Source organism: Mustela nivalis (genome assembly GCF_964662115.1).
Source record: "Mustela nivalis genome assembly, chromosome: 5".
In the NCBI taxonomy this organism is placed as follows: domain Eukaryota; kingdom Metazoa; phylum Chordata; class Mammalia; order Carnivora; family Mustelidae; genus Mustela; species Mustela nivalis.
Genome location: NC_139024.1, coordinates 18,244,281 through 18,265,170, shown reverse-complemented (window position 1 = coordinate 18,265,170; position 20,890 = coordinate 18,244,281). Strand labels below are relative to the sequence as shown.

The 20,890-nt window shown below is 38.9% G+C and overlaps 1 long non-coding RNA gene across 1 annotated transcript in view; it reads right to left on the bottom strand.

The window, feature by feature from the left end:
• The window catches only part of LOC309864068, a 43,467-nt gene extending 29,590 nt beyond the window's left edge, over nt 1–13,877 (bottom strand). The window contains exons 1-2 of the long non-coding RNA XR_014311367.1: nt 13,855–13,877; nt 10,541–10,834 (exon numbers count right to left, since the gene is read on the bottom strand). This is a non-coding gene — a long non-coding RNA (uncharacterized lncRNA). The remainder of the gene's footprint in view (nt 1–10,540; nt 10,835–13,854) is intronic.
• Nucleotides 13,878–20,890: the final 7,013 nt, after the last annotated feature.

Below are 20,890 nucleotides of genomic sequence, written 5' to 3'. Positions count from 1 at the left end.
TCTGCTTGGCATCATACAATGCCCAGGACAGCCCCCTGACCCCATGACAATGAATTCTTATGCCTAAAATTGTCAATAGTGTTAAGGCCGAGAAACCCTTAGACTCATGTGATCAAATTTGCTTGGAATAATCTTTTTTTTTCTTTTGCATATGTTTCCAACCTCTTTATATCATTGTGTATTTTGTTATGCTGTTGAGTGCTAGTATTTTATCTTTGACTATTTTACAGTGTCTACTTTATGATCAGGAGAAACCTAGTAAGAGGTAAAAAAAAAATCACTAATACCAGGATAATTTCTGTTTATAAACCCTTTTATGAGGTACCTCACAATATGAGGGTGATAAGCATTTTACCAACAAGAAGTTTTTAGCTAAGAATATTTCTCTAGTTTACACACCCAGGGAACTTAAGTCTTTTGATTTCAAATCTCATTCTCTTTGCACTATTGTCCATGAAATTCCAGGTGTTAATAAATCCAGTACTAATAAAAAAAGAGTTGGGAGGATAGAATATTCTTGGCTTTTATTTGGAAATTATTAATCCATTAATGATTAGCTGTAATATCTATATCATTGACTGGAAATGTTGCTATCAACAACATTGAGATTATTGGCAAGTTGTAATCATGGACTACAGAAATGGATTATAATAGGATTTTGATCATTTTAATGTGATTATATAATTTATATATAATATAATATAATTATAATGTGACTATATAATTTATTTAGAATTATTTTTAGAAATGTATGCGAAGTATTCAGGGGTAAAGGGTGTGATAGCTGTACCTATATTAGTATGGTTGAGATGGGCAGAGTAAATATGACAAAATGTTAACAACACATGAAACCAGTTTATAAAGGAAGACTATTTTTGCAAATTTTCTGTTCAGATTTTCAAGTTATTTCATAATAATAAGGTTTAAAAAACAAAGGAAAAAACACTGGGGTTTACCAAATGCCAAGAAGGCATTCTGATCCATACTTGGGATCTAAAGATGAATGGGATGCAAATGTGGATCATGTCAAGAATCTTTAACTGCCCGTGAAAACAGGATATTAAACAGGAATTAAAAAATGCTGTCAAAAGTGCTATGACCTAAGTAGCTTTATTCTGCTTTTTCTTAAGTGTGGGAGGTCCTATTCCTTTTGTCACTGCAAGAGGACAGTAGAGGATTCTCCACTTTGGCATGTTGCCCTAGGGCTAAGCCTTGCCCTTCATTCCTGGTCACAGTTTTTCCTATGTAATGGACCATCAGCATAATTACACTTTCAGCCCATTGCTAACGGCTTGTGCCCTACATTTGCTGCAGAAGAAGAATCTCAGAATATTCAACCAACGTGTGGGTAGATTAAAATGTAACTGTGGGGTTTAGACTTCTGGACAGTGAACACGAGCTAGCCTATAACTTGCAGGGCCTGATGCTCAAAAATCTATTCTGTTCATCCAGACAATTCCAGCATCTCCTTCCAGGGTTTTCAGTGGGGCAGGAGAAAGGAATGGCTCAATAAAGGATCATATCAGAATAACTGTCTACAGAAGAGAAAAAATGAAGTCCTTCTACTCCTGTATCCCTTAAGAATCACTATGCATAGGAGAGAAGTTGCTGAAAGAGGTACGTACTGATGTGAAAAAGGACAAGGCAAAATACTGTTTGACACTCACTGATCTAGTTTAAAATTTCCATTTTATAGCTAGGAAACTTTTACCAAGAAAGGTAAAATGCCTTTATCAAGATTATGCAACGATTAGGTTGAACAATTGGAAATTGACATTTTTTATTTTTAACATAAAATCATGGTGACTTCACACAGTTCAAAGTACCAGTGGTAGGATGGTGGAAATCCTGGTCTTAATACTCCTACGAGAAGGGTATTTCTAGCATGCCAGGCTTTTGGTGTGACATACAAAACAAAATACTTTATGGAAGGTAATTTGATGGTGGGTTCTTTGTTTAATTAAAGCATTTTCTTGATAGCCAGGGCCATCACATATGGTCACACCTATTGTGCAGCACATAATTTCAGGAGACACTGTTCACACATTCTATAATGCAAGTGGCAGAATTGTCACATCTTACATTAGAAAAAAAGTGTTACATCTATATCTGACATTGATATCCATTAATTATTTCTATCTCCATTTCTTTATACTGCTCCTCCAAATCTCAACTTCCTTGCTTTTTGGTGTTTCTCTTTTTTATAGTTTCTTGTAGACTACTCACTGCCTTTGGCTGGTAGCTTATTTCCCCCCCATAGCTCTCCCTTATGTCCTTCTCCTTAATAATGATCGTTTCACCTTCCTTCATTCTCTTTTCTTTGCGAGCTATGTCATCAGAATGATTCCCTGTTCCTCCTAAATTTAAATTTACCAAATCAATTCATGTTTATAAGATAGCTCATATCCAAAGTGCAGAAATGGAAACACAAAACAAGTAACATAAGAATGGGCTGTCTTTTCCCTAAGTATTTTTGACTATTTAGATCTTTGGCCAGGGTTTGAATTACATGTTAAAAGCCTATTTCTTTGAAAAATAAAGGCATTGGCTGGACTAATATGTGCCAAGGCAATTTTCTAGCTGAAGTGAGGGGAGAGGAAATCTGGGACAATATACAGTGTGAGCCAGAAGAAGAGTTAGAAAAGGGATCTGGAACAGGTACTGGGGAAAGTACTGAATAAGTTAGTTATGTGAATGAAAGTTTAGCAAGCATGTAGGGACTTCAAATAATCCTACCGATAGTTTTCTTCTGTAGCTATGATGTCAACATCAGCTTCAGCTGAGAGGTAACTATACTTCTGTTATTAAAACAAAACAAAACAAAACAACCCCCAAAAAACCCACAACCCTACTACTTCCAGTATGCATTCTTACATGGTAACTTTTTTTGGTATTCAAATGTTATTTGAAAAAAAAAAAAAAAACAACTGGAGAAAAAGTAAAATGGGGGAAAACTTTGATCTTCTATCTTTTTTATTTCTGTATTTCAGTCTATTTTTAATTTAAACCACTAGAATTTTTTTTCCAGCCAAAGTAGGATGAATTTGATGTTTTATTGATTTAGAAATACACTGCTTTCTCAGATTTTGCATACGATGCTTTGATGGAATGACTGCTGAGTTCTATACTTCAGCACAGAGCCTTCGTAATACTCTTGGAGATGGAAGGTCTGCTGCTCTTTTGTTATTGCTGTTTGTTTATCATTTTTTTCCTGACTGGGAAGTCAATATAAATAGATATGTGTATTTTATTGCAGATTACCCACTACAAGCTGGAAATAGTATTGTATGATCTAGTTATTTATTTTCCTTCCTTTCATCAAGATCCAGTGTAGATACAAAGATTTGGAAAGAATAAATTGGGGAAAATAACCATGACTTTTTTTTAAAATATAAAATGCTGTAAAAATTCCCTTGTGCATTGCTGTAGAACTTTATAATACCTTTTGTTTAAGCTCATGGATTTATTAGAACTTACTAATTGGATATTCAGTTCCAATGCTCTATTTTTGTAAGAATTGTATCTACATTCCATTTACTTATGAAAAACACATTTTCTTAACATGTCTATTTTAACAGCAGGTTTCAAAATGCCATAGGAAAAGAATAAGGGTGCTGACAAGGACTTTGCCTACAAGGAGATTTCAGTTGGCAAGCTATTCAACAAGATACAGATTAAGATGGCCAGACATCCTGGTCTGTCCATTCCAATTTTAATTGAAATTCACTTTAAAAAATAGTATTTCTTTAAATTAACGCCCAGTTGACACACAATATTACATTAGCTACAAATAGATTTTTAATGGTCTAAAAATTTTTAGATATTGAACTGGATTCAGCAAGAGATACACAGATGGGATATTCTTTTTCCCATAAGTAGTTTAGTTTGATCGGGTTTGGAGATGGCGATAAAACTTGTACATATGTAACTATTATAGGAGGAAAAGTGAATGGGTTTTGTAAAAGAGCCATCAGCTCAGCACCATAATGTCAAGAGCCCATATAGGAGGGGATGGCATTCTTTTAAAACCAAGAGTGTTATTAACTCTCCATAGTAGGAGCTATCTTTGGAAATGAACATTGGAAGAAATGAAGTTTATAAAAGGAGAGAAAAAGAGCATGACATATTAGGAGGAGGGAAAAGTGTGAACCAAATGCAAATATAATTTTGCTAGCTATTGAGGGATCTATGAAGGCTTTTGATAGAAACTGGAGTAGCGTTTTAGGAAGAAATAGAACAAGGGCTTAATACTAATCTTTTTTTAACCTGGACCCAGTCTCCTTATTAACTCTGCCATATTTTTTTTCTCTGCACTAAGGCAATAAGTAGAACCTTGGGAAATTCTAAAACTTAGAGCATAGACACAGAATTATAAGTTGGAAAAAAATGGCTGTGAAGAAACAAAACTATGAGAAAAACACTTAGGGAGTCAGCCAAAAGAGAATGATATAAAGAGCACCTCTCAACAAAGTTTTTGAGCCTTGCATAATCCTGATACCAGCACTTGAAAAGTACAGTAAGAAAGAAAATTGTCAATGCTCCTTACGAACATGGACTAAAAAATTCTGCATTGAGTTACACGTAACTGGGACCTAGTTTATTATGGAAAGAAAAATTGCCAGGTGAGATTTATTCCAAGAGTGCAACGATGGTTTGAAGCTTAAAAATTGAGTAGTGTAGGGGCGCCTGGGTGGCTCAGTGGTTTGGGCTGCTGCCTTTGGCTCGGGTCATGATCTCAGGGTCCTGGGATCGAGCCCCGCATCGGGCTCCCTGCTCCGCAGGAGGCCTGCTTCCCTCTCTCTCTCTCTCTGCCTGCCTCTCTGCCTACTTGTGATCTCCGTCTTTCAAATAAATAAATAAAATTTTAAAAAAAAATTGAGTAGTGTAATTCATCACATTAATAAAATAAAAGTAATAACCATGTGATAGTCATAATAGATGCAAATAAATATTTGATAAAATTCCACACCCATTTCCAAGAAAAACTCTCAGCAAATTAGAAATCCAAGGGAACTTTCTTAATCCAACAAAGGATATCTAGAGTTCAGAAGCTTTAGCTACAGACTTTTATGGAATGATGTGGTGGGTGAATTTGTTTGAAAAGGAAAGACAAAACAGGGGACTCAGTTTTTACAAGGCTTGCCTTTGGTGGGAAAAGGAGAAAAAGGGTGATAGTTCTGAGATGTTAGGAAGGGTCTTTTTTTCTTTAATTTTTATTTATTTTTGTTATTTTGAAAATGAGGAAAAAATTGACCTATTTATCACTTCCTAAATAGACCATGCAATTTTACCCCATATGTTTTACTCATTAGCTGTATTTGGGTACTGAGAACAAAGAGGTACACACAAAATATTTAACTGGAGAGAGTGAAAGAGGGGCTAGTTATAAAGAGATGGGAAGGAATAGGGAACCTACCAAAGATGTTGAGGTCCATAAGGACTTGAGGTATTGGAAAATTATTACCAGAAACCAATGAGTGTCATGGCCATGAGTCTGAGGGGGTCTGACTAGGTTCCTACTCTGAACTTGCCTTCTTCCCATCCTCCATTATCTTGCAGGGGTCTACCATTGTCTGGCTTCTCCAGCAGAAGCCAGAAGGGAGGACAAGGAAGCCTGAATAATGCAGTCTGTAGTGGTCATTCTTCCAGGTCACAAAGAGATGGGCAGAGGAGAGATCTAGAGAGGAAAGACAGCTGGTCTGTCTTCTATTTGCATGCATACATGTGGCAAAGAATATCTATTCATGCAAATATGTGACAGATACAGTAATGATTGTATTATTTACCTCATTTACTCATAAAATCTTTTGAGGTAAATAGTATAACTGGGCTTAGCAAGTTGAGTAACCTGTCCAAACATAAAGAGCTGGTGGCTGGCAATTTTGCTGATTCCATTCTGCCTCTATCACTCCATACACCCATGGTGCTTTGAGTACAGATCAGATAGCACTTCAACATTGTATTTGATAAGAACTGAAGCAAGAAAAACATACATGTAGCAAGTGATGGTCTCAGAATGTCAACAGCAAAGCACATCATCACGGTGCTTTTTATCACTAGTGAAGTGTGAGAGTTTTCTCTGAAGCCGGGGGTTGGTTTGGGGCCAGACTTGGGTTCAGACTGTCCCAATGACAAATGGAATGGCAGCAAAGCATCGAGTTCGAGTTCTATATATTAGGTCTGTTTCTGTTGCAAATGATAGAAATCCTCCTTAAAGTAGTTCAAGCAATAGAAGATGATGTATCAGTCTGTATAGCTAGGAAGTCCAAAGTGAACCTGACTTCAAGTACAGATAAATGAGTTCAAGGGTTCATACAATGTTATCAGGGCTTCTTCTTCCTATCTCTCTGTTTTTCTTGTTTCAGCTTTTCCTCGTCTATTGGCTCAATTTTCCCCTTCTCACAAGTTCATTCTACTGCCATGGACAGTCAGGTTTATATGGCCCTTTCTTAGCACATCCAACTGAATAAGTACTACTTTCCAATATCCACTTAACAATTTAAGAAGGCATCTGTTTTGCCTTGCTTTTTTGTTAAATGCTTCCCTCAGGGTCAATGACTATGATAGAAAAATTTGTCACAACAATTGGTCATGCATGGGTCCCATGTTCACCATGAAGAATGGAAGAGGGAGGAACTGTGGGATGTTAGAAAACTAATGAGATTTAATGGGAAATGTGCTGGGTAGTCCCTAAAAATAGCTATCGCAGACTTTACCTGCTCTCCCTAACAAATCTATTTTCATATTAAATTATTTCTTCTTTCAAAGCATTGTTTGTTTGTTTTGTTTGTATTCCAACTCCTCCATCAGTCTTCTTAGTCAATAATTCGCACGATTCTAATCATTACCATGAACACAACTATGGTATTTGCACTCTTATGAAAAATCCTTCTTATCATGGTTAATTCGGCACAGCAAATCTATATTGCAGTTTACCAATGTTGTCACCCTAATGAGCATAGGAATGGCTTCCTATTGATTGATGTATTAGATTAATCTTCACCTTTTTTCACAAGGCTCTCAGTCATTGACATGTCCTTGACAATGCAGATTACTCTTCTCCTCTGTCTGTTGTGTCAATATTCCTAAACTTTTTGAGCCTACAACAATCTGATGGAAGCTGAGGACATGCTCCCTAGAAAAATGTCCATAGAAACACAGCGTGAGCATTTTTTTGATGGGATCCTGGGGAGTTGCAACCTGGATATAGGGCAGAGCAAAGTAGAGGCCCCACCCAGCGAGTTAGTGCCTTAGCTAAGGAGCATGCAAATCTGTAGGCTTTATTCTTGCAAGCCTTCAGAATGGTTTGACAGAGGTGAGACATAACGGATTTGCATTTTAGTTGTATTTACTCTGTTTATAGAGAAGAAATGAATTTGAGGTTACGGAAAAGGCAGGTGCAAGAGAGATCAGTGAAGAAACCGTTATAAATATATAGGAGGCCAAATAAGCAGGAATTTATAATTTACGGTAAATGGGTCTAGAGTAAAAGAACTCCAGGATGGATCTCCAGTTCCCAGATGGATTGCGGTGGCCTTAACCAAGAACAGAAATATCAGAGGGGGAGCAACCTTGACAGAGTATGATGAGCTCTATCATCGATCCCTGGAATTTAAGTATACAAATTAAAGTGGGATAGTTGGATATGCAGGATATCTGTTCATAATGATACTCTGGAATCCTCATGTAGAACAATGCCTCTCAAACTTCAGCATGCATAAGAATCACGTAGGGGGCTTGGGGAAACAGGTAGCTGGGCCCTACCTCCAGAGTTTTTGATTCAGTAGGTCAGGAGGGATGTTAGAGAATTACACATTTCGGACAGTTTCCTACGTAATGCACGTGTTGTTGTTCTGGAGGCCACAGTGGGAATCACATATGTAGAAGATTCCTATTATTTGGAGTTTCCGCCCAACTTTCTTCTCTTCTTGTGATAGCATCCTTTCAACCCTTGTCCCCTGCAAACTCCCTTTCTGAAATTGTTCCTTTCTTACGCCAACTATTCTATTCTTGGTTTTCTGCTACAGTTCATTCATGTGTGATTACACGAGGAGGGATCTATGTGGAAGACCAATTTCATAGACACAGAGACTCAAATGGTAGTTGCCAGGGGCTGGGGGCAGGGAGAAATGGGGAGATGTTGGTCAACGTGAGGTGATGATATGTTAATTATCTTTATCTTGGTAATCATTCCTCTTTACCTATCTATTTCAAGTCATCATTTTGTACATATTAAATATACACATTTATACTTGTTAATTATTCTTCAGTAAAGCTGGAAAAAAATTACAAACAGAATGAGACTACCACATATAAAGAAGAAGGAAAAAATGGATAAAAGGAAGGAAAAAGGGAAAAAAAAGAGCTTAACATAAATATAAGGAAAAGAGTTACAAGACAAACTTTGAATCCTGCCTCTCCCTAAAGCTGGGTCCAACACTCGCTTTCTCTGTTACTTGAGCAATAAATTCCCTTACTCTCTTATGCCAGATAGAATGTAATCCTGTCACTTTCTATGAAAACGTTATAATATATCTTTCTTTTATTTATTTTTTTAAAAGACTATTTGAGAATTCAATTCCCATGTGTTATATTCAGGTTAGGAACATAAATTAATAAATTGTTCCTTCCCTAAAAAAATTTGGTATTTACACGTTCCCAAGCCAAATAAATCCAATATAACACACATTTTATTTTCATACTTTAATCTATGTTCTTGTTGCTACAACTTCAATGGAGACCATGGCTGCTGATTTGGTTATTTTGGCATAAACACCAATCTAGTTGGAGACAACACATATTGGTAGAATTAGCCATTGCATATGTGCTGGCACAGGCAGTATTTAATAGTTGTTGCTCTGATGGTGGTGTTATTGTTATCGATTTAGACGGAGACATTCAGAGCTCTATCTTATATTATTTTGCAAACAGCACCGATTAACATATACAGATGTTCTTACCATATTTTCTTGTAGTACAATGAAATTAATAGGAAGGAGATCTTCTGAGTCACATTAATTAATAGTTAAGAGAAAAATTTTAACCTATTTGCCCTTTACATTCCTCCAACTGGATAGATGATAGGTTTCCATTAATAAAATTTAGTGCGCTTCTATGCTGTCTGTAAGGTGAATTACCTTTCATTTGGGAGCCAGAAAAACCATGAAACATTCAAAACCTTTCCGTCGTACCAAATCTTGTCTTTGTTTTTCCTTGAATTCTCCCTTGTTTTTCCTTGAATTCTCATTGACAATGACCTAAAAAAGTTTTCCCTTTTCTTATACTACTGATTATTAAAACTGTTCGTAAAGTTATAATCGTTTTTTTTTAAGATTTTTTAATTTATTCTTCTCAGAGAGAGAGCGAGAGAGAGCATGAGCCAGAGCATGCGTTGCAGGAGAGGCAGAGGAAGAGGGAGAAGCAGACTCCCTGCTGAGCAGGGAGCCCGATGTAGGGCTCAATCCCAAGACCCCTATCTCATGACCTGAGCTGAAGGCAGACACTTAAAACGACAGAGCCAACCTGGTGCCCTAGTTTTAATGTTTGTTCATTTCTCCTTCTGTTTATGGTCTACCCAAGATCTTAGTGACAGTTGAAGAAGAAACACGAATGCTTAATATTTATCTTGTTCAAACAGAACACTCCTAATCCTAAGAAAAAACTGGAATATTACTTTTTGATGAAGCTTACTATTCCAGTGATGAACAGGACCTTAATAATCTATCATTACTGACTGGAGATGATAAGTGATATTTATTTTCAAGGTATCATTTAACAGAAGCTTTGGAGGGAGGGGATATTTTATGTCCACGGCAAAAAAAAAAAAAAAAAAAAAAAAGAATCAAGAGTTAGGTACAAACCCTGCAGCTGTTCTTCTCTGGTTATTTTATTAAATTACAGATGCATGAAGCTCTACCAGCTCTGCTTAATTTGTGCCCCTGGCTTCTCTTTAAGAGCAAGAACAGATAATGCACATTTCCATGATATAGCACGAACAGGAACCTTACTTCATTTGTTAGTTCGGTAGAACTTGAACAGAGTTTTTTGGAAATATAAAACAGAGTTTCCTACTGAGCTAACCTCATTTTCTAGGATTCTACCATTGCCCTCACCATATGTCCCTCTGCATTATTACAAAGACATCCAACTGCCGAGGTTATTTCTGTTTCCAGTAAATAGATGATTGTTGTATTCCTAAAATTATCTCTATGCAAGTTAAATTTCCCTGTGAAAGGATTATCAGTACTCATGTACAACAGTTCTGATTATCTAAGCTTTATGAGAAGTTACACATCTGAAAGAGAAAGCTGGGGGTGGGGAGTGGAAAGGGATATTGGAAGCAGAATATAAATGCTAAGCTAGAGGGCTTGGAATTAGTTTTGGTTCTGTGGAGAACGGCTCAAGTCGTTGGCCTGGATTTCTGTGTATCACTGCAAATTCAAACTAAGCCATACGTGAAGGTTTCTTCGAGAACTTCCACTGTCAGCGCCACCACCCAGCTTCTCCCCTGATGGTAGAGTAGGGACTTTCTCCTGCTTACCCCAAGGATGATTGCATTTCAGATCGCATGTTCCCCTTCAAAGAGGCCCCATCCATCCTGCCGCCAGCCTCCCTCTCATATATGCAGAAACTGGCAGTGGGAGCCCGTGTTCTCTTGCAGTAGCTTCCCACAACTTTTCTCATGAATATGGTGCACCAACAACATGATCTATTTTTTAAGCTTTATGCACGTGCACGGTATCCCCGAAGAACCTTGTGGCGCTAGTGATGAGAGCAGGCATTCTGAAGTTAGGAGGCAGGATTCCACGCTCTGATCATTACTTGCTGGGTGACCCTGAGAAAGTTATTGAACACCTTTCAGTCTTTGCAAATTGAGGATAACGTATGAGTCTCATACAGTTATTTCAAGAAGTCAATGAGTTAATACCTCTAAGGTACTTATAACTGCGTAATACACAGTAATGTCTCAATAGATGTCTGAAATATTTCTACAGGTTTTAAGCTGATGAGAATTTTAATCAGATAATATGGATTAGTGGAAAAAGCAATGGCTTCATAGTTAGGCAAATGCAGTTGCAAATCTAGGCTGGGCTGCCACCAGCCATGTAAACTTGCATCTCTCTGGGCCATCAGGCTCCACGTCAGAAGTCTGCTCATCGGGCAGATTCAGGATGCAAGTATCAGAATATTCCAAATGGCTTAACAAATAAGGAACGACACTATCTTATGGAATCAGCAGTCCCGAGGCATGGAAGTACAGTGTGTCACTCTCTGACTGTCTTTCCTGCTCTCTGGAATCAGCCCTTCTCTGTTAATTTTGTACTCTGTCTGGCCCCTCCTATGGACCCAAATTTGTGGGTGTGGCAAACTGAATGAGATGCTCCCTGTTCCTGTCTAATGAGAGAATGAGACATTCTTAGCCAACCATGAAATACAAGTCCTTTCCTTATGAATCATTTTAGGACACGCAATTATACTTAGACCAGTAATAACAGTCAGAAAACAAGGACAGACTAATTAGGATCCTCCTGTGGGAGAGATAGAGACAGAAACCTGAATAAAATCAGGTTTCCCTTTCAAGGGAGGAAGGGGGGAATGGATAAAATGGACATTGCTGGGCTGTCATGTATGTCTGTCACAATTTGTTTGGTATATGAAATACAATAACGTAGTAAAATATTGGTACCAGCTGCTGCACCAAAATACCAATTCCTCTTTTTTTTTTTTCTCCTGCAAGTTTCTTATTCATAAACACTTATCAAATTAAACTGAGGCTTTATCTGGCACTGATGATGGATTAGTTCAAAAATGAAGGTTGGGGGGAAAGCTAGAGGGAGAGACTTAAGATGAGTTAGAACAAATTAGAAGGTTATTATAATAGTTCAGATAAGAAGTAATAAACCCCGAACCATGGAGGTGACAATTAAACTGGAAGACAGTGATGAATGTGAAAATATTATAGAACTGGAATTTATAGGCTTGCTGACGGATTGGTGGTAGGAGATGGTAGAAGAGGAAGTAACTAGAAGATTGTGAATCAAGTTGCCAAGGAGAGTGCCAATAGTTTTTTTAAAAGGACTTATTTATGAGAGAGAGAGAGAGAGGAGAATGCACACAGCAGGTAGGGGCAGAGGGAAAGGGAGAAAGAGAAGCTCAAGCAGGCTCCCTGCTTAGTGCAAAGCCTGACACAGGGCTCAATCTCACGACCTTGAACCGAAATCAAGAGTTGAATGCTCAACCAACTGAGCCACCCAGGCACCCTGAGAATGCCAGTATCTTTAGTACCATGTTAAGAAGACCTGGTTTGGAGGGGATGAGATGACTTTGATTCATGGGGGTATTTTGAGTTCAAAGGTTCACAGAATGTTACAAACAGATAATTAATGAGATTTTAAATTAAGCACAGAGACATTGGGTCACTCAGATTGGTATGCCAGATTTGGTGACATTTTAGAAATACTGTGCACATCTAGAGAGAGCAAAGGAAAGAAATGAAGAAACAACTACATTTGTAGACAGGAAGAGAAAGAATGACCAACAACACAGATACAGCACAATAATAGAAGCTGAGAGATAAATTATTTCAAACAAAGGGGTATTCAACATTGCTGAATAGCACAGATGTTTCAAGGAGTAAAAAATAGAGAAAAGCTACAGGACTCAGTGATTAGAAGGTCAATGTTACCTTTGAGAAATCAAATTCAAAAAAATCAGTAGTGAAACTGGGCAAATACTTGTAGTGATCAGGAAAAAACTGCAAGAATACTACTGCTTGAAAAATTTGGTGGTAGAGGGAGATATGTTAAGGAGGGGATGCTATGAGGTTGGTTGGGGCATTTTGTTTCAATTCAGAAAAAAACTGAGGCGATTTGTTGGAGAAGAAACAGAATCAAGATAAGAGAAAAGAGTAAGGAGGCAAGAAAGTGAGAGGCGATAACAGAACATATCCTGCTTTTCCAGAACTTACTAGGTGACAGCTGCTGTTACAATTCCATTTTCAAAGGCAGAAGCTGAGGTTGTGGGACATTAAACAACGGATGCAGAATCGTGCAAGTAAACGGGGCAGAGCTGTGCTAGGAGACCATGTGGGACCCCAGACACCCGACTGTCAGCGAGGCTGCAATGTGAGCTCCGGAGGAGACCCAAGGTCATGGCTGGGACCAGCGTAGAGAGACATTCACTGCGACAAAGAGGAGGGGCACTTTTCAAATCCGGAACAAAGGGAGATGGAGAACATGAAGGTGGGGAAGAGATTGAGGTGCAGGGGGAAACTGGGCAGGCAAATAGAGGGGCCATCAGAGCCCAGCCTTCCGAGCACAGGCACCAGGATGATTTCTCAGCCTGAAAATAGAAAAGGAAATAGAAATAGAAAAATAGAAAAGAAATAGAAATAGAAAAAGAAAACAGAAAAGTTTCCTGACACTTAATGCATATCCTGTCCATTCACCACTAATTAGGGAAAATTTTATAGTTGTTAGTAAAGAATGGTTTGCTCTACATCTTCAAAAAAATTTGAAACCCGTAAGAATGGCATATAAATGTAAAAGTTGAACACCTTATAAATAGTCCTAAAGTGACTGTTGAGTCCATTAAAATCTAAGGTTGGTAAATAGTTACATACATTAGTCCCCCCATATCTATGGGGGGTACATTCCAAGAACCCCCGTGGGTATCTGAAACCGTGTAGAGTACCAAACCCTATACATACTATGTTTTTTTTTCTATACATACATATTTATGATAAAGTTTAATTTATAAATTAGGTACATGCAAAATTAATAATAAATAAATAAATGGAACAATTATAATTTCCTATGATAAAATTATGGGAAAGTGGTCTCTCTCCCAAAATACCTTGTATCGCATCCACCCTTCCAGCTGTGAGGATGTGAGATGGTGAAATGCTGTCGTGGTGACGTAGAGTGAGGTGGGGGACACGGGCACTGTGACAGAACATTAGGGTACTGTTGACCTTCTGACACTTCAGCAGGACAATCATCTGCTCCCAGACCACGGCTGACCTCAGGTAACTGAAACCGTGGAAAGTGAAACCAAGAATAAGGAGGGACTACAGTATAGATCTTCCTTGACTTACCATGGGGTTATGTTGCAATAAACACATCATATGTTGAAAATATCTTAAGTCAGAAATGCATTTTATACACCTCATCTAAAGAGCATCATAACTTAGCCTAGCCTACCTTAAATGTGCTCAGAACACTTACCTACATCACCCTCCAGGTGGCAAGTCATCTAACCCAGTCTATTTTATAATAACTATTGAATACTAACAGAATTTACTAAATACTGAAGTGAAGGTGAAAAACAGAATGGTTGTGTAAGTACAGAAGGATTTTTTTTTTTAAAGATTTTATTTATTTATTTGACAGAGAGAGATCACAAGTAGGCAGAGAAGCAGGAAGAGAGAGAGGAGGAAGCCGACTCCCTGCAGAGCAGAGAACCCGATGCGGGACTCGATCCCAGAACCCTGAGATCATGACCTGAGCCGAAGGCAGCGGCTTAACCCACTGAGCCACCCAGGCGCCCGTACAAAATGATTTTAAGGGGATCCCTTGTTGACCCCAATGACTGTGTGGCTGGCTGGCAGGTACAGTTCGCTGTCGCTGCCCAACATCCAAAGAGTGGGTAGTGCCCCACGTTGCTAGCTTGGGGGAAAGATTCAAATTCAAAATTTGGAGTATAGTTTCTAAGAAATGAATATCACTTTGCATCATCATAGTGTCAAAAAATCATAAGTCAGGGACCAAATGTATATGATTTCATCAGTGATTTAAAAGGATGTTATGATATTTCCTTCTTTTCTTATACTTCCATTACCTAATAATCGCCCTACTTAGTCAGCTGGGCATGTTTCATCATAGGCTCAGGAAACATTGAAAAGCACAGTAAAAAGCAAAGAAAATAAGGGGTTATTGCTTCATTTTTGAGGTTGCAAAAATGCAGACCTCAGAAAGTGAATATAAAATTTGGAAAATGCAAAATGATGAATGGGATATAAAAAGCAATAAAGTTCTGCCTCAACTTGTCTGCCACCCGTGTCTACCTCTAGACTAGATGACTGTTTTCTTTGACACTGGTAGCGATGTGGAGGAGAGACAAAAAGGAAACCAGGTGTGAGTAGACGCTGTGGTCCCTATGAATCTAGGACCTGGTGTAAATGAAAGGAATGACCTCCCCACAGAGATCTGAAAACTGAAGAGCAGAAGATACTTCTCATGGACGCCCCCAGAAAGGAAGTTCTGGCTTAGTATATCTATATAGTGTATCTAGGCAGACAGATCTACAACTGATTTAGAGTTTTTGCACTCCACTGGTATGAGAAAATAGAGTTACTCTTCCGTGTAGGAAAGGAAGGTGGGTCTGGGGAACTCAAGCGGGTTTCCCCAGGCTCAGAAAGAAGCCTGAGAGACAGATTGACGTGGAAGGAGCTGTAGGAGTGAGGTGAAAAGGGAAAGAGTCAGTTCTGAAGCACACCAGGAACAAGGGTTAGGATTCTGGCATGGACAGGTGATGACCCAGGGCAGAAGTGCCTGCCTCCTACTTCCGGAGGGCTTGGTACTGAGTAAATGGTTCCTAGGCTGCTCGCCATCCAAATTCACTTTGTGGATTTTACTGAGTATCTGCACTGACAAACTGTCTGTGGGAAATACTCACACTGTAGTGACAGATTCATAATTTTCCTAAGAATCATGTTGGATAAGAATTTACATTTTATAATTTCAAAGGGCTAGAAATAAGTATGTGGTATTTTAATTCGAATTTCCAGTGCTACCTTGAAATTCAACAATATTACAATAACCTAGTTGCAAAAATGTTTCCACAATATTGTTATCATTCGCGATACAAAGTCACCGACGAAGTAGAGAATCTTCGGGTCCACGGATGGACCGGCACGTTTGTAACCCCCAAATGAGAATTTTATAAAACTCTCCAAACTGTTTTCTTTAAAAATTAGCTGTAATTATGATAAAGGGAGATCATATTTAATGGAAATCTTTACACATCTGGTATTTTGAATTCGGTCTCGTTTCATGTAGGTAATTATTTTATTTCTCTGTAAGTTCTTGAGGGCAGAGTGGGGGTCCCACCCACCAGTTCCGGCAAATGGAAGGAGACGGGCGTTCAAGGTGGGGCTCAGCCCCACAGCAGATCCTGGAGACAAGGCAGGAAAAGAACACAGAGCTGCCCAATCTGGATCTGACAGAAAGGTGAACTGTCTCCCAGAACTGGAGCCAAGTTTGGAGTCAGAAAATCTGTACAGGAAGTAAGCCCAAAGGCTTTGAGGACCATTAGTGGTGCCAAGGAACTGGGGAATCTCTTTGGAGTGGTACCAGCCTCAGTGATAGCCCGTGAGATCAGCAGGTACTGCACCGTGTGTGATAGTCCCGCTCCTGGAACACAAACCCAGACAAGCTCAGGGTTGTATTGTTCACATCATTACTTTAAAAAGGAATTGTTTTTATTGGAATGCAACAACCAGATGTTACATATGGTAAATCTAGTCTGCTGGTATGGTAGACCGATCCCAGGGTTGGGTAGGGAGAAGGGCGCTGTTTAAAGTCTGACCCCAGGGAAAACAACTTCTTGACCTATTTTTCTCCAGTGTAAAATGAAGTTAAACATACATTTTCTACCTTGGAGCATTAGTTAGATGATCAAATAAGAGGATATATCAGAAAGTATTTCAGAAAGTTATAAAGGTTTACACATACTAGTTATTTTTGAAGTTAGAATATTAAAACTACTAAACTCTGAAAGTCTTTAAAGACGTAATGAAAGGAGGGGCACCTGGGTGGCTCCGTTGGTTAAGTGTCTGCCTTTGGTTCAGGTTATGATCCCAGGGTCCTGGGATCGAGCCCTGCGTTGGGCTCCCTGCTCAGCGGGGAGTCTGCTTCTCTCTCTCTCTTGCCCTCTGCCCCTCCTTCGGTCCTTTCCCTGCTCTCTCTCACACACTCAAATAAATAAAATCTTTAAAAAAATGTAATGAAAGGAAAAGTATAGATATTATAGAAAACTTTCCAGAAATCAATTATCCAATCAAATGATTGAATTAATGATTCAATTCCTTTCTCTTTTTGAAGCTATTCTGTTAATTAGTATACTTTTATGAGTAGAGAGCTGGGGGCAAAAGATCCCCCAGCCCCTAGGGGATGACCCACAGGCCCACTAGGATCAGGTTCGGTCCATATTTTCAGCCTTAGCTCCTGCCTCCTCCCCACTTACCAGTCATATAGTGACCTAACCCCTGTGGCCTGAAGTAGGGCGCTTCATGCTTCCCTGCCTTTAGCAACGACACCTTCTTCTGCTTTTACTACATTTCTTTTGGATTCATATTAATTCTGCCAAATCTACTCAGGTATCGCGTTCTCAGCAAAGCCTTTCCTGACCATCTCTCTATTGTCCTGTTACTTGTGATGCGCTCCTCCTTGCTTGTGCCCATTCTTTTGGACTCAGAAAAAAAAAGATCCCAGGGAACATTTACCCCACTCTTTACGGTGTGCGCCAGAGTTCCTACAGGGCAGAAATTGTATCGGGTAAACTTTTGACCAGAACAGCAGCTCCAAAAGAGGGGGGGCTTGGTTTTTACTCATTGCTGTGTACTTGGAAACCAGAGCAATGCCTGGCATATAATAAGTGCTCAGTAAATACTTGTTGTGTGATAGATGGTCTTTTTAGCAGGCTATGGGGAAAAGATAGATAGTTCAAACTCTTAACTGAAATTAAGATTTGCTCCTTTAAGAGTTAAGTGCCCTTCTACATGGGGGTAAAAAATAAATATGTTGCATTTCGGTGGAATTCTGGACTCTTTTGTATTTTTGTGCCAAGGAAATAACATTCAATTTATTGGGAATAAAAATGGATGAAAACAATGTGATTTTGCTGAAAGAGGAATGATCATTATATGCTCTCCCTGCCATGATACCTTAGAGCTATCACAAGTCAGAACACGGATTATACCAAGAGTTTTCCCTTAGCAAAGTAAAGTAAAGCAATAAATAGACAATCACCTTGATAACTGAAATAAAAATTACATTTTAGGCTTCTATAGAGACGTATCCCTAGCAAAAAAATGTGCTTTAGTTCTAAACTGCCATAGGTAAAATTTCTTTCACTTTCCACTGTCTTTTGTATTTAGGAAAAGTTTTAGCCTTGAGATAAGTAGAAAAAAAAAAGTCATGCTTGTTCTTCTCAGGGAAATGACTACGTGTCTTATTGAGGTTTGGAAAGTTTGTTTTCCAGATCCACCATGACGTGCCTGATTTTTGGGGGCAGAGCTGATGGGGCAGCATTGATGCGATTTGAGTGTGAGGCCTGATAAACCCTTTTACCAAGTGCTGGCAATTCAGTCAAATAGCACCTGCTACAGCTCAGAGAGAAACGGCTGCACTGAAATTAATGCTTATGTTTCTCTTCCAAGCAACTAATTTCATTAACAAAATTAGATTTCTTGGAGGGGTAATTGACACAATCTGGTAATTCAGAGACCTGTCATTAAAAATTAAGCATATAGGGAAACAACATGAACTCCACTTCCGCTACCAATCCACCGACAGCAAAGCAGCCAAAGCAAAAATCTCACCAAGAAATGTCGAGAGCAGGATGAAGAGATCAGAGGTGAACCTTCAGTGAGGAGGCACGGGGCCTTTTTGGTCTTAGCAGAGTCAAAAGGGCTGCTGGTTACTGTTCTTTCACTGGAGAATGTGTAGACTTATTTAGAAAAATAATGCAAAGTTTTTTTAGCAATCTCTGGAGAGGCAGAAATTAATTTAATTTTACCTTGACTGATAATAAAGGAAGACCTTTTCAAGTTCCTCAAAAATCCAGGAACTCCCAAATTCCAGGAGGTGGTATGACTTTTTTTTTTTTTTTTTTGACCTCTAGAATTTTTCTCATCCTAAGAATTGTCTTTTCGCATGTGAAGTTAAGTGTGATAGATAGAAAGATAGGGGCTAGAAAAGTCACGGAGAATCCTAACAGGTTCATAGAGACAAAAGTCAGTGCCTTGTCACTCTGTGCCTTCATTCTTGTTCTTCCTTCCATTTTGAGGCCTCTTTTCTACATACCACGTGTCTCCCTAGTGACAAGATGAAGAATTGTTCCACCATTCCAACCTGACTGATTTATCCCTTCTCGGTGTCTTTCTGCATTTGTTTTTGAAACGACTTTTTCGTACCTAATTTCATACTGTGTTTAATTTTTTTAAATGCTATTACTATTGTATATTTTCAGATTATTCTCCAGAAATAATCGCTCATTTTGTGGCACTAAACATGCATGTATTTGTTTGCCTAGAGCTCTACCAACACATGGTTTGTCAGAGGAACACTCAGAGTTATAAACTTCTAAGAAGACACAAAAAGTTTGGCCTACAACGAAGAGCTAGTTCTCCAAATAACACAATGGCAAGGATTAAAAAAAAAAAATACTTTGCAAGATTAAGAAGTTTTCTGAGTACATATCCATCTGTCTGAAGTAAAAAGGAGCAACTTTGTGATGTGATTATTCTATTCAGAAAAGTCAAGATATGGCTTCAAGATGTGCATAGAAAAGATGAGGCCAAAACTGTTTTTGTTGGGGCAACCAGGTTTATCTGAAATGTTCACATTTTTATTATATGAGGGCTCAAACCAGTTAAAATTCCTACTTTTTCCTCCTCCTGGAATATAAAGAGTTCTTTTTGACTGGAATATATGAAGTGTTTACTCTTATCGGAAGCTGTGGAGAGTGTTATGTTTTCTTTCTATAGTGACTTCTCACAGTTAAATTTTGCTCGCCACGACAGTGCCAACTTCACGACATAGTTTGCTCAATAATTTTTTTTTCTGATATCACTAATGTAACATTTTGTTGCCTGTGACCAGTTTATTTTAGTATGACTAAAATATCCTTTAGCATTTAGCCTTAAAAGGTGGTGTTTCTCTGGAGATATTTAAAAAACTTGAGGTTGTCATTTACTTTTAGGTCACTGAAGGGCATCTGGGTGGCTCAGTCATTAAGGGTCTGCCTTCGGCTCAGGTCATGATCCCAGGTCCTGGGATCAAGCCCCACAGCATCAGGCTCCCTACTCGGCAGGAGGCCTCCTTCTCCCTTTTCCTCTGCTGCTCCCTCTCTCTGTATGTCTCTCCTGTCAAATAAATAAAATCTTAAAAAAAAAAAAACAAGTCTTGACTTTTTTAAAAATAGATTTTATTTATTTATTCAACAGAGAGAAAGAGATCACAAGTACGCAGAGAGGCAGGCAGAGAGAGAGGAGGAAGCAGGCTCCCCACTGAGCAGAGAGCCCGATGTGGGACTCGATCCACATCCTGAGATCAGGGCCTGAGCTGAAGGCAGAGGCTTAATCCACTGAGCCACCCAGGTGCACCTTGACTTTTTTATTTTTTTTAAGATTTTATTTATTTATTTGACAGAGAGAGACACGGAGGGAGAGGGAACACGAGGGGGTGGTGTGTGGGGGCGGTGGGAATGGGGAGTGGGAGAGGGAGAAGCAGGCTTCACTTCCTGCTGAACAAAGAGGTTGATGCAGGCAGGACTCCATCCCAGGACCCTGGGAACATGACCTGAGCTGGAGGCAGACGCTTACTGACTGAGCTACCAGGATGTCCCGAATTTCTTTGCTCTTATCAATCCTACAGAGGTTAAAAAGGAAGAACCACCCTATGATTCTCTACCAGGTTTCTCGTGCAGAACCTGTAATTGGAAGGAAGGCATTTTTCTCTGAGATTGTATTTTTTAAACTGGTGTTTACCAGGCAACATTCTTTACTACTTCTAAGTCGGCGACCTCCTAAGCCGTGAAGTGGGTTATCAGGCATTGCTCCTGGGAGGACTTTGAAGGCATCATTTGCACAGGTGAAGTAGGTTTTTAC